The sequence below is a fragment of the Ascaphus truei genome, chromosome 10 (assembly GCF_040206685.1).
Source record: "Ascaphus truei isolate aAscTru1 chromosome 10, aAscTru1.hap1, whole genome shotgun sequence".
Taxonomy (NCBI): Eukaryota; Metazoa; Chordata; class Amphibia; order Anura; family Ascaphidae; genus Ascaphus; species Ascaphus truei.
In genome coordinates, this window is record NC_134492.1 from 60,334,334 (window position 1) to 60,348,994 (window position 14,661).

The following is a 14,661-nucleotide window of genomic DNA, read 5'->3' on the forward strand; positions in this document are numbered from 1 at the left end:
GCCGCGGGACGTCAAGGCCACGCCCCCGCAAACCCACAGCCACGTCCCCTCCCGTCGCAAACCTTCCCTCTCCCCCCAGACCGCAGATCGCGGTGTAGCGCTGTGCACGCGCCGCCCCCCCCGCCGGGCGCGCGTGCCACAGTGAAGACTGGGGACTCAGTGTAAGGGGCAAGGTAATCAGCATTGCCTCTTACAGGAAAAGGGAGAAAATAAAGAGGATAAACAGCCTCAATAAAGCATTAGAAATAATGAAGACATTTATCAACAAAATCCAACTGATACCGTTAGAGCCACGATCGATAAAGATAGATCAGAACTCAAAGGTATACTGATAGAAGATACAGAGAAAGCAATGACAAACCAGACCTTCTATGAAAAGGGCAACAAAGCAGACAGGCAACTGGCAGCCAAACTCCGAAATAAAACAGCGAGCCTTAATATATGTAGCATTAAAACCAACCAAAATAATTTAACTTACAACCCAGCCGAAATTAACAAAGAGTTCGTTCAATACTACAGCGACCTATATAACCTGACTAACCCAGCCCGGGACAAAAGGGAGCTAGAAACAAAACTCGATGAATACATAAATGGATCAAAATTAACCAAACTAGACAAATTAGAATCTGCCCATTTAGGAGCCCCAATAACATCCGAGGAGGTATCAGCAGCTATTAAATCCCTGAAGAACTCTAAAGCCCCAGGCCCAGACGGGTTCACTAACTTCTATTACAAGAAATTTGAAAACATACTGAAACCATACCTAGTCCGATGGTTCAATAAGATTCTAGATGGTGAAGCCCCACCGAAAGAATCCTTAGAAGCCTCCATTATCGTCATACTAAAAGAAGGGAAAGATCCTGCGTTATGTTCTAGCTATAGGCCCATCTCTCTGATCAACACAGACATAAAATTATTCGCCAAAATGTTAGCAACGAGATTGAACCGAGTACTAAACACCCTGATCCACCCGGACCAGGTGGGGTTCACCCCAGAACGACAAGCTTCCAATAACAGTAATGCGAACCAACGCCCCACCCTGATCCTGGGGCTAGATGCCGAGAAGACTTTTGACCGAGTGGACTGGTCGCTTATGTTTCGAGTTTTCAGAGAGATGGGCATACACGAAAACTTCATCATGGGCATTAAAGCGTTATACTCCAACCCAATAGCTACAGTACGTGCCTCAGGCTACACTTCGGCACCATTTCAAGTCTCTAACGGCACTAGACAGGGATGCCCACTCTCACCTATGCAGTTTGCCATGTGCATTGAAGTACTAGCATCAAGGATTAGAGAGAACCAGGGGATAAAGGGAGTGCCTATAGGAAACAATATATACAAAGTGTCCTTATTTGCGGACGATACTCTTCTTTCCCTGACTAACCCAGAATCTTCTCTAAAAAACCTATTTGATACATTAGACGAATTTGGCAAACTATCAAATTTCAAAGTGAACCACACTAAATCAGAGGCTATAGGTCTACACATACCTAGAGAAACGGAAAGCGCACTAAAGAAAACATTCCCAATAAAATGGATGCCAGACAAAATTAGATATCTAGGAGTGTACATTACTAGACAATATGATGACATCTATAGAGCAAACTACCCAAGCCTTATTAAAAGCTTGAAAAAAGATCTAGAGGCCTGGTCAAGATATCAGATATCCTGGTCGGGCAAGATTATATCAGTAAAAATGAACTTGCTACCCAGAATACTCTACTTATTCCAAGTGCTTCCAGTAACCGTCCCAATCTATGTAATAAGAGACCTGGAAAGTGCGATCGCTAAATTCATCTGGAATGGGAGAAAACCCAGAATCAAGAAAAAATTGATGGTCCTCCCCCTGACCCGGGGAGCCCTGGGTCAACCAGACATAGCTAAATACTACGAAGCAGCCAGACTAAGCCCACTAATCTATTGGTCCGCAGCCCCAGGAAAAACACCGTAGGTGGACATAGAGAGGTCGGAAGTTGGGTGTGAGGAACTCGCATCTCTCCTATGGGTAAATAAGGCAAATAGGCAGCCAAACTATAGAGATCATCCAGTCTTACTACACTCCCTGAATATCTGGGATAAAAACTGCAAACACAAGCTAATCTCCTCCATTCCATCGCCCCTAACACCAATCAGATCTAACCCTGAATTCACCCCAGCACATAACTCCAACATCTTTAAACAATGGGTTGAGAAAGGACTATCCAAGCTAGGAGACATGCAAAGAGGAGACAAGATCAAATCATTTATGGGGATAAGAGAAGAATACAATATTTCAAGTACACAAATATTCCAATATATGCAGTTAGCCCACTTTGTCACCTCGACACAGCCCGGAGACACATGGAACAGACCACTCACCAACTTTGAGAGTCTGTTCCAAAGGGGACACTACAATAGGGGGACGATAGCCCAATTTTACCAGACACTATTGAAACAAAATGAAGGCCAAACAAGCAAAAACATATCGGACTGGGAACACGATATTGGGAACCCCTTAGAAGAAGAGGACTGGGAAGAAATATACGAAAGGATAGCCAGGGCCTCTCTGTGCTCAACAATCAGGGAAACAAATCTAAAGGTCCTACACAGATGGTACTAAACCCCAGCGCGCCTCCACTCTTTTTTCCCACTAACCTCCCCCATGTGTTGGCGTAACTGCGGCCAAATAGGCACATTTAAGCACATATGGTGGTCTTGCCCTAAGATAATCCTTTTTTGGGGGAGAATCAGGCGGCTAATAGAAGGGGTAACAGGCCTGGACCTACCCTGGAACACAGAAACAGTGCTCCTACTAAAACTCAACGAGGGCCTAGAGAGAAAAATAGACTATTTGATAACCCAGATCCTATCAGCAGCCAAAACACTAATAGCAAAACACTGGAAGCAGAACGACCCCCCCTCTATCACCGAGGTTTCACACAAGATACAGTATATAATGACAATGGAGAGACTCACAAGTCTGATTCATAACCGGCACCACACCTTCCTGACAACATGGGATCCGTGGGAGACATACATTTGGAAAAACCCAATAGGACCGACGACATAAGGAAATCGTTATTGGGTAAACTGACTTTGTTCTGATTAAAGATGTCTCAAGTGTAATTGTATCCACGCTTCCTGCGAGGAGCGTATGATAGATGATACCCTACCACCCCCTCCCCCCACACCTTCTTACTTTATGTACCCGCTCCCCACCTTTCCCCCCTCTCTATTGTTTTCCCCTTTGTTTTCAGTTTGGAAAAACAATAAAAAAATACAAGTTAAAAAAAAAAAGAAAAGAGGCGTGTAAGAGGGGATATGATAACTAAATACAAATATATTCGGGGACAATACAAGGAGCTTTCAAAAGAACTATTCATCCCACGGGCAGTACAAAGGACTCGGGGCCATCCCTTAAGGTTGGAGGAAAGGAGATTTCACCAGCAACAAAGGAAAGGGTTCTTTACAGTAAGGGCAGTTACAGTGTGGGATTCATTACCCATGGAGACTGTGATGGCAGATACAGTAGATTTGTTCAAAAAAAGGTTGGACATCTTTTTGATGGGAAAGGTATACAGGGATATACCAAATAAGTATACATGGGAAGGATGTTGATCCAGGGATTAATCCGATTGCCAATTCTTGGAGTCAGGAAGGAATTAATTTTTCCTCTTAATGGGGTTTTTTGTTTGCCTTCCTCTGGATCAATAAGTATAGATATAGGATAAAGTATCTATTGTCTAAATTTAGCACAGGTTGAACTTGATGGACCTACGTCTTTTTTCAACCTCATCTACTATGTAACTATGTGTAACTATGTAACTATGTAACTCCTGCTGCGCCACCGTGCCACTCCCCACACTGGTTTCCCAGAGCCTCTAGCAATGTAAAACCCTAGCTGTGACTTAGCGCTCTCAGCGATGCTGCCCCCCTTACATCTCAGCCCTCACCCCCAAATATATCCCTAAACGCCCCCTCCGTTTTGCCCATAACATCCACCTCCCCTCCTGCCTTATTCCCCCCTCACTCCCGCATACAAGACGTCTCCCGCGCTGCCCCCTCTCTCTGGCATTCGCTGCCTCGCACCATCAGACTCTCCCCCAGCTGTCAGGCATTTATACTCCGATACCCCACCTTCTCATGGAGGCCAATCTGTCATCCCCCCAACATCCAACTCTCCCCCTCCAGCCCCATTGGGACAGCTGTGCGGCAGGGCCAAACTCAATGCTAACACCCCCAACATCCAACTCTCCCCCTCCAGCCCCATTGGGACAGCTGTGCGGCAGGGCCAAACTCAATGCTAACACCCCTAACATCCAACTCTCCCCCTCCAGCCCCATTGGGACAGCTGTGCGGCAGGGCCAAACTCAATGCTAACACCCCCAACATCCACACAAACATTAATGGGACCAGCTGAGCGGCGGGACCATACTCCATCCTGATGTATACTCCGTCCCACAATGAGCAGCCACATTACCTTTTGTACGTACATTGCCCCTTATCCCCTCTAGATTGCAAGCTCTTCGGATCAGGACCCTCATTACCTCCTGTATCTGCTTGTCATTATCTGTATGTCATTCTGTTTCTGTAATATACATCACTCTGTACCCCATTGTACAGCGCTGTGGATTGTGTTGGCGATATACAAATAAACGATATTAATAATACTCTGCGCTCACGTCTGGTTCCTCCAGTCCTGCTCATTACTGCGCAGTATGGATTCGATATAACCCATCTGTTTCCTCCTCAGCTGCCCTCCTCCTCTCTCTTCCATGGTGCCGCCTCCTCTCTCCTCCATGGTGCCTCCTCCTCGCTTCCTGATGGTACCCCCTCCTCTCTCCTCCATGGTGCCTCCTCCTCGCTTCCTGATGGTACCCCCTCCTCTCTCCTCCATGGTGCCTCCTCCTCACTTCCTGATGGTGCCCCCTCCTCGCTTCTCCATGGTGAGGGTGAATGGTCACGTACTCAGCCGGCAGTTGGACTTCCACTTCCAACGCATTATGATGTCATCGATTCCTGCTGACCTCACAGGGATCTGAGCAGAGTTGTTATTTTGCTGCCTCTCCCAGCTCAGAATGTCCCATCTCCTCACTGTAGAAGTGAAGCCCCACGCTCACAGGGACAGTCCCACGTAGCCGGCCACGTGGCTCTAGTGTAAAGAATAGAACAGTTTAACTGGCTTCCCTAAACAAAGCTAACCGTGCTAAAAGAAAATATTACAAATTGCTTTTCTTTAAGGCCTCTGAATAGGGAATTGTTAGTAAATTAAGTCGGGTTTCTTTACCCTTATCCCCTACCAATACAGGTAAGGGGGATGGGGAGATGGGGGAAGCATTGCTTGTGCAAACTCTTGTTGAACACTTAGTGATATCACACAAAAGGGAGCAACCTGAGGAAATCCAACCCCTCCTAAGTGATAAGAGAAAACAGGGTCCCTCCTATGCTCTTAAGAGGGACTGACCCCTTAAACAGACTGACATTAGGGACTGACACTTTGCCCCTAGGAGGGACTGACACCTTAACCATGTCACTGCCATTAGTACTCTTTGCTCCTAGGAGAGACTGACCCCTTAACCATGTCACTGCCATTAGTACACTTTGCTCCTTGGGGGGATTGACCCCTTAACCCTGTCACTGCCATTAGTGCACTTTGCCCCTAGGAGGGACTGACCCCTTAACCATGTCACTGCCATTAGTACACTTTGCCCCTAGGAGGGACAGACCCCTTAACCATGTCACTGCCATTAGTACACTTTGCCCCTAGGAGGGACTGGCCCCCCTAAACATGTCACTGCCATTAGTGCACTTTGCCCCTAGGAGGGAGTGACCCCTTAACCATGTCACTGCCATTAGTACACTTTGCCCCTAGGAGGGACTGACCCCTTAACCATGTCACTGCCATTAGTACACTTTGCCCCTGGGAGGGACTGACCCCTTAACCCTGTCACTGCCATTATTACACTTTGCCCCTAGGAGGGACTGATCCCTTAACCATGTCACTGCCATTAGTACACTTTGCTCCTAGGAGGGACTGACCCCTTAACCCTGTCACTGCCATTAGTACACTTTGCCCCTAGGAAACACTGGCCCCTTCAAAAAACACCCTTGGGTCACATTTCATATTAATCAGTGCTCCTCTAGAGAACACCTTGCAACAGTGCTTAGTAGATAAGGCCCATTCATGTGGAATAGCATCAGTTACTATGACCCTTAGAGGCACATACTGCACATCTTGGGGCCCAGGACAAATTAAACGAGTATTTCCCCCCCCCCCCCCGCATTGGGAACCAGGACAAATAAAATGTGTTATTCCCCCCCCCCCCCCCCCCCATCTGCTGCACTGGGGTTTCCTGAGGGGTGAGAATGAGATATGGGTCCGGGGAGTGGGGGGGATGAAGATAAGGTCCTGGAGGGAGTAGTTGTGAACTTGGTGGAGGGGGGAGAAGGTAGAAAGGGGGAAAGATAAGGAAGGGGGCAGGAGACTGAGGAGAAAGAAAGGGGAGATGGGGGGGAAGGAAGGTGGGAAGAGAGTGAGAGAGTGGGAGAAAGGGGAGGGGAGGTGGGAAGAGAGTGGGATAGAGGGGAGGGGAGGTGGGGGAAGAGAGTGGGAGAGTACGTTCGCAACCTTTCAGACTGCAAGTACCACACTGCACCCCACACACACCCTTCACTTTTTCTTGACTCTGCATGTCCCAAACAACCCAAAAGCAGAGTCATAGGCCCAAAGCAACAGAGGGCCCTACCCCATACCAGGTTAAAAACCCCCAAGGTTATTTTAGTTCAACCCCCCCCCCCCCCCCCCATCCCAATCGATACACACTTGTATACATCCAAAGTGACACAATCACAAAACAAGCTAAAAGACGATCTAGGCAACCCGTAAACCCCCAATGGATACCCAATAACAAAAAGATGTCCGCAGCGATTATATACGCAAGATATCTTACACAAGTACATGGCTAAATTACTAAAACTAAACACCCAGAATGTAAAGGGACTAAACTCACCCATGAAAAGGAGACTACTGTTTAGGGATCTCAAAGCTAGGCAAAGCGATATACATATGATCCAGGAAAAAAGCAGGAGTAGCCATCCTGATTAGGACCAGCGTCCCCTCTGAAGTAGAAAAAATAAAAAGAGATAAGATCGGCAGAATGCTAATTGTCTCAGGCAAAATGGGCACAGCTGAACTAACGCTAGTATGCCTATACGCCCCTAAAACCGACCAGGAGAGCTTCATCAACAAGGCCTTCGACATAATAAACCAGAACAAGAAGGACTACTTAATAATTGGAGGTGATCTCAGCACAGTTATAGTTTGCACTAACGACAAGGCGAGACTCACGAGCAAAGAGCACCACTCGAGATTGAGGAGCTCAATCGCCCTTAAACAAAACATAAAAACAAGTGGGTTGGTCGACTCTTGGAGATTAATGAACCCCATAACCAAAGGTTTTACCTTCTATTCGGACAATGGGATGAGAAAGGACTATCCAAGCTAGGAGACATGCAAAGAGGAGGCAAGATCAAATCATTTATGGGGATAAGAGAGGAATACAATATTTCAAGTACACAAATATTCCAATATATGCAGTTAGCCCACTTTGTCACCTCGACACAGCCCGGAGACACATGGAACAGACCACTCACCAACTTTGAGAGTCTGTTCCAAAGGGGACACTACAATAGGGGGACGATAGCCCAATTTTACCAAACACTATTGAAACAAAATGAAGGCCAAACAAGCAAAAACATATCGGACTGGGAACGCGATATTGGGAACCCCTTAGAAGAAGAGGATTGGGAAGAAATATACGAAAGGATAGCCAGGGCCTCTCGGTGCTCAACAATCAGGGAAACAAATCTAAAGGTCCTACACAGATGGTACTAAACCCCAGCGCGCCTCCACTCTTTCTTCCCACTAACCTCCCCCATGTGTTGGCGTAACTGCTGCCAAATAGGCACATTTAAGCACATATGGTGGTCTTGCCCTAAGATAATCCTTTTTTGGGGGAGAATCAGGGGGCTAATAGAAGGGGTAACAGGCCTGGACCTACCCTGGAACATAGAAACAGTGCTCCTACTAAAACCCAACGAGGGCCTAGAGAGAAAAATAGACTATTTGATAACACAGATCCTATCAGCAGCCAAAACACTAATAGCAAAACACTAGAGGCAGAACGACCCCCCCTCTATCACCGAGGTTTCACACAAGATACAGTATATAATGACAATGGAGAGACTCACAAGTCTGATTCATGACCGGCACCACACCTTCCTGTCAACATGGGATCCGTGGGAGACATACATTTGGAAAAACCCAATAGGACCGACGACATAAGGAAATCGTTATTGGGTAAACTGACTTTGTTCTGATTAAAGATGTCTCAAGTGTAATTGTATCCACGCTTCCTGCGAGGAGCGTATGATAGAAGATACCCTACAACCCCCTCCTCCCACACCTTCTTACTTTCTGTACCCGCTCCCCACCCCTCCCCCCTCTCTATTGTTTTCCCCTTTGTTTTCAGTTTGGAAAAACAATAAAAAAAATACCAGTTAAAAAAAAAAAAGAAAAGAGGCGTCTAAGAGGGGATATGATAACTAAATACAAATATATTCGGGGACAATACAAGGAGCTTTCAAAAGAACTATTCATCCCACGGGCAGTACAAAGGACTCGGGCGCATCCCTTACGGTTGGAGGAAAGGAGATTTCTCCAGCAACAAAGGAAAGGGTTCTTTACAGTAAGGGCAGTTACAGTGTGGAATTCATTACCCATGGAGACTGTGATGGCAGATACAATAGATTTGTTCAAAAAAATGTTGGACATCTTTTTAGATGGGAAAGGTATACAGGGATATACCAAATAAGTATACATGGGAAGGATGTTGATCCAGGGATTAATCTGATTGCCAATTCTTGGAGTCAGGAAGGAATTAATTTTTCCCCTTAATGGGGTTTTGTGTTTGCCTTCCTCTGGATCAATAAGTAAGTATAGATATAGAATAAAGTATCTGTTGTCTAAATTTAGCATAGGTTGAACTTGATGGACCTACGTCTTTTTTCAACCTCATCTACTATGTAACTATGTAACTCCTGCTGCGCCACCGTGCCACTCCCCACACTGGCTTCCCAGAGCCTCTAGCAATGTAAAACCCTAGCTGTGACTTACAGAGCTCTCAGCGATGCTGCCCCCTTACATCTCAGCCCTCACCCCCAAATATATCCCTAAACGCCCCCTCCGTTCTGCCCATAACATCCACCTCCCCTCCTGCCTTATTCCACCCTCACTCCCATCCCGCGCTGCCCCCTCTCTCTGGCATTCGCTGCCTCGCACCATCAGACTCTCCCCTAGCTGTCAGGCATTTATACTCCGATACCCCACCTTCTCATGGAGGCCAATCTGTCATCCCCCAACATCCAACTCTCCCCCTCCAGCCCCACTGGGACCAGCTGTGCGGCAGGGCCAAACTCAATGCTAACACCCCTAACATCCACACAAACATTAATGGGACCAGCTGAGCGGCTGGACCATACTCCATCCTGATTTATACTCCGTCCCACAATGAGCTGCCACTTTACCTTTTGTTCGTACATTGCCCCTTATCCCCTCTAGATTGCAAGCTCTCCGGATCAGGACCATCATTACCTCCTGTATCTGTTTGTCAGTATCTGTATGTCATTCTGTTTCTGTAATATACATCACTCTGCACCCCCCATTGTACAGCGCTGTGGATTGTGTTGGCGATATACAAATAAACGATATTAATAATACTCTGCACTCACGTCTGGTCCTCCAGTGCTGCTCATTACTGTGCAGTATGGATTGGATATAACCCATCTGTTTCCTCCTCAGCTGCCCTCCTCCTCTCTCCTCCATGGTACCTCCTCCTCGCTTCCTGATGGTACCCCCTCCTCTCTCCTCCATGGTGCCTCCTCCTCGCTTCCTGATGGTACCCCCTCCTCGCTTCCTGATGGTACCTCCTCCTCACTTCCTGATGGTACCCCCTTCTCGCTTCTCCATGGTGAGGGTGAATGGTCGCCTACTCAGCCGGCAGTTGGACTTCCACTTCCAACGCATTATGATGTCATCGATTGCTGCTGACCTCACAGGGATCTGAGCAGAGTTGTTATTTTGCTGCCTCTCCCAGCTCAGAATGTCCCATCTCCTCACTGTAGAAGTGAAGCCCCACGCTCACAGGGACAGTCCCACGTAGCCGGCCACGTGGCTCTAGTGTAAAGAATGTAACAGTTTAACTGGCTTCCCTAAACAAAGCTAACTGTGCTAATAGAAAATATTACAAATTGCTTTTCTTAAGGGCTTCTGAATAGGAAATTGTTAGTAAATTAAATGGGGTTTCTTTACTATTCTGAAAGCCAGGGGTCATGTGTAAGATGATTTAGCCCAGATAGTGTCAACTCGGCCCTCTTTTCCAAGCACAACAAGTACTGTTTCTTTTCTTTACTTTATTTGGGGAAAGTAGCATAAAATACAGTCACTTGTGAAGAGATGTTGATGTATGAATAGTGTCTCTCTGTGGGTGCCTTGGTGGTTAAGTGCAGGTGAAAAGATAATCCTACAGTACCAGTACAGGGGTTTACAGCAAGGTACTCACTCATCCAGAGGTTATGGTGGGAAAGGAAGTCCCAATGAATGCTGGGTAGCAAGATAGCCTGGGGACAGACCATCTGTGGGCAGAGCAGAGGGGGAGAAAGCAGACCAGCTCATTTGAGGGAAAGGCTGGGGTTGCTAAAGCAACTCACAGAAATGTCTGAGGGAGCTACAACATGTAACAATAATGTTGCATCTCTGATGCAGCAAGCTGCTGGGACAGGGGAAAATGACAGGCAACTAAACAAGGGAGAAATGGAGATACAGCTAAACCCCGTTATAGCGCGCCTCGTTATACCGCGATTCGGTTATAACGCGGTTTTCCCGTGGCTCCCGTTTAAAAAAAAAAAAAAAAAAAAAAAAAAATTTAAAAAAAAATTTTTTTTTTTACATTTTTTTTTTGCACACTACACACACTGCACACACACTGCTCATTGCTCACACTGCCACACTGCACACACACTGCTCACACACTGCTCATTGCTCACACTGCACACACTGACACACTGCACACACACTGCACACACACTGACACACACTGCACACTGCTCACACTGACACACACTGCACACACACTGCTCACACTGACACACTGCACACTGCACACACACTGCTCACACTGCACACACTGACACACACTGCACAGACACTGCTCATTGCTCACACTGCACACACTGACACACTGCTCATTGCTCACACTGACACACACTGCACACTGCTCACACTGACACACACTGCTCACACTGACACTGCACACACACTACTCACACTGACACACACTGACACACACTGCACAGACACTGCTCATTGCTCACACTTACTGCACACAGCTCTCACAATACACTCACATGTCAGCAGCCCACCCCCCCCTCACATGTCAGCAGCCCACCCCCCCCCTCACATGTCAGCAGCCCACCCCCCCCTCTCACATGTCAGCAGCCCACCCCCCCCTCTCACATGTCAGCAGCCCACCCCCCCCCTCTCACATGTCAGCAGCCCACCCCCCCCCCTCTCACATGTCAGCAGCCCACCCCCCCCCCTCTCACATGTCAGCAGCCCACCCCACCCCCCCTCTCACATGTCAGCAGCCCACCCCACCCCCCCTCTCACATGTTAGCAGCCCACCCCACCCCCCCTCTCACATGTCAGCAGCCCACCCCACCCCCCCTCTCACATGTCAGCAGCCCACCAGCCCGTTTTTCACATGTCAGCAGCCCACCAGCCCGTTTTTCACATGTCAGCAGCCCACCAGCCCGGTGGAGGTTGGAATAATGACATCACCCGCAGGGGGCGGAGAGCGGACGGCTTGATTGACAAGAAGAGGGCTGTGGGCGGGGCGACTGAATGAGGCCAGGCAGTAAGAGTGCCCGGATGTGGGATGCTTGTTCTGCAGTCATTGGTGCCATATAGGAGGAGGTAAGTGGGCATGGCTTGCATCCTTTACCCCCCTTTGTCTCTATGGCAACTCCTCCTGCCCGGGTGATTTGCAGTGCAGGGTGGGCGGAGGTGAGTCAGAGCCGGGCGTGGTGGACCCGGCCGGGGAGGGGGAGCCTCGCGCTCCGGGACCCTCTCCCAGCCTCTCCTCCCCACCCCTCTCCCTCCTTCCCGCCGCTCACCAGGACTCATTGACCGGAGCTGCAGCTAACCCAAGTCCCGCAGGCTGTGCGAGGTGCTGGTATCTGTCACACCCTCCCTGACCCCACACAGCGGCTCTGATGCTGGGCGTAGCGGTGATGACGAACAGGTAGGGGACCCTGCATTAAAGCCTGAGAGAGATTAGTGTCTCCTCACCCTGCCCACCCCTTCTCACCATCACACACACACACACTCACACACTCACACACACACACTCTGTCTCTCTCTCTCTCACGCACGCACACACACACTCTGTCTCTCTCTCTCTCACACACGCACGCACACACACACACGCTGGGAGGACACAGACACGTGCAAAACCAGGGGGCTGAGAGGGAGGACGGATGAATCGCCGCCATTTTAAATTTTTTTATTTATTTATTTATTTAACTTCCTTCCCTCCTCACACCCGATCAGGAGCGCGGCGGCCATTTTTTTTTTTTTAATTAGCGCGACCCCGTTACTAACGCGGTGGACTCGGGGTGGACCCCGAGCACCGCGTTATAACGGGGTTTAGCTGTACCACTATATAACAGACTATGTGGAACATATGTGCAATGCATAACAAAGATAACATCACATTCTCAAACAATGCAAGAATCCATGTCCACAAAGCGATGTGACACCGGCCGGTATCACTGGTATCAAGGTCCCTTGGTCAAGGTTCTTTGGCAAAGGATGCAGGGTGGATGCACAGCTCCAGGTTTGCTGGTTGCACCACAATGTCTTTGTGTAAAGGTCTCTGGCACTGTTTCCTTTTAGCCTTGTGAGAGAACAGTCTTTTTGTCTCTGTAGTTTTACCCACAGAATGCATCCCCTTGTAGGTATGCCAGTCGTGGCAGCCTGTCGCTCTATCACCTGGCGTTTGGCAGAAGGAGATGGCTTTTGGCTCCTTGCGGAAGTGGAACAACACTCCTGGAAGACTGGTTGTCGAATCTAGTTCAGTAAAGAGGGCGTCGTTCAGGGAGACTCCCTGAAGCTGAGTGCTGGGGCTGAACACTACCCGGATTTGATCGGGTTCCTGAAGGTGGTAGGCCCCAGATGATTGGAGGTACCAGCATTCTTCACCTTCCTTCATTAGAGGTGCTGGCTTTACGTGGCCGGTAAGGAATATCTTATTGGTCTGTTTTTGGTCTCTGGTTCCCTTTGTAGGTCGCAGAGGTGCGAAGTGAACCTAGAGATGGCATGTTCTCCATTGTTTGGGAAGCGCCTTCTTGGTAAACGGAATGGTAGCGGGTTCACCCAACTGCCTGGTCCGTCTTTGGAGAGCTCCTTGGTTGTTAACCTCGGGAATCCTCTATCTTCCCTCTATGGTGTTTGCCTGTCGTTGTCCCTTGTTGTCTGGAACGCTGTGCACCGTAGGTCATAGGTGCATTTCTCTTGGACGAGAACATCTCCGCGTAGTTTGGTGAAACGCTTTTGTGTCTCTTTGTTGACTGCCATCGGGAGGTTATTGTCTCCCGGGACGTAACGAAGAACAGTCTCTTTTGCCCTATTAAAACCCTTTATGAAATGTCTCTGTGGCTGTGTCTTTTTGGATGTGTGAGAGGACAGTCCTTTTGACACTGTGGCTTCACCTGTGGGGCGCAGTCTTTTGCGGTTATGCCAGCCGTGACAGCTGGCTGCTTTATCGCTGGATACTCTGAGGAGAGGAACGACAGTACGTCTTAGCCGTGCCATTGCTCGCGAGAGGATCGTCCGATTGTTTATTGTCTTTTGGATGACCCCTTTGTCGGTCACCTTTGGGAGGTTACTTTCTTCCTTCAGTGGAGTCGACTCGTAATCCTTGGTTATCTGAACCGCTAAGCATCCTAGGCCATTGTCACAACCCCCCGATGCAAGGAAGTTTTTGTTGACCTCAGGGCTATGACCTTGTCTTTTCTCTTTACTTGGCCCTTCGGTCACTTGGAGATGGCCAAGACATGGTTCAGAGAGAGATGTGTGTCCACATTCTGTTACTACCATTCTGCGGGCGTCAACATAGTCTTGCCCGTGCTCTTTGTCGGTGCACGCGTTGCCCACTATCACCCATCCTAGGTCAAGTCTTTGGGCGTATGGCGCGTTGTGGGGTCCGTTATGCTGTTACGGACTTTATGTACCCTCATGATGTCCCTGCCGAGCAGCAGCAAGATCTTGGCGCCTTGTTCTACCGGCAGGATGTAGTTGGCTATTCCCTTGAGGTGCGGGTAATGGCGTGCCATGTCTGGTGTGGGAATCTCGTCCCTGTTTGTGGCCATGTGGCTGTACTCGATGAGTGTGGGAAGGGGCATGTTCACTTTGCCGTCTATTGAGCATATGGTGTAGCCATTCACTCTTCTCCCTGTGGTCTCCATTCGCCCTGTGCACGTTCTGAGAGTGTAAGGAGAAGCACCGTCTTGTATGTTAAACATGTCGAAGAACTCTGACCTGACCAGCGATCGGTTGCGCTG

At 48.6% G+C, this 14,661-nt stretch overlaps 1 long non-coding RNA gene across 1 annotated transcript in view; it reads right to left on the reverse strand.

Annotated features, from left to right (window-relative positions):
- Window positions 1-4,865: 4,865 nt before the first annotated feature.
- LOC142503996 (uncharacterized) overlaps window positions 4,866-14,661 on the reverse strand; it is a 34,864-nt gene continuing 25,068 nt past the window's right edge. The window contains exons 2-3 of the long non-coding RNA XR_012804157.1: window positions 9,772-10,216; window positions 4,866-5,134 (exon numbers count right to left, since the gene is read on the reverse strand). This is a non-coding gene — a long non-coding RNA (uncharacterized LOC142503996). The remainder of the gene's footprint in view (window positions 5,135-9,771; window positions 10,217-14,661) is intronic.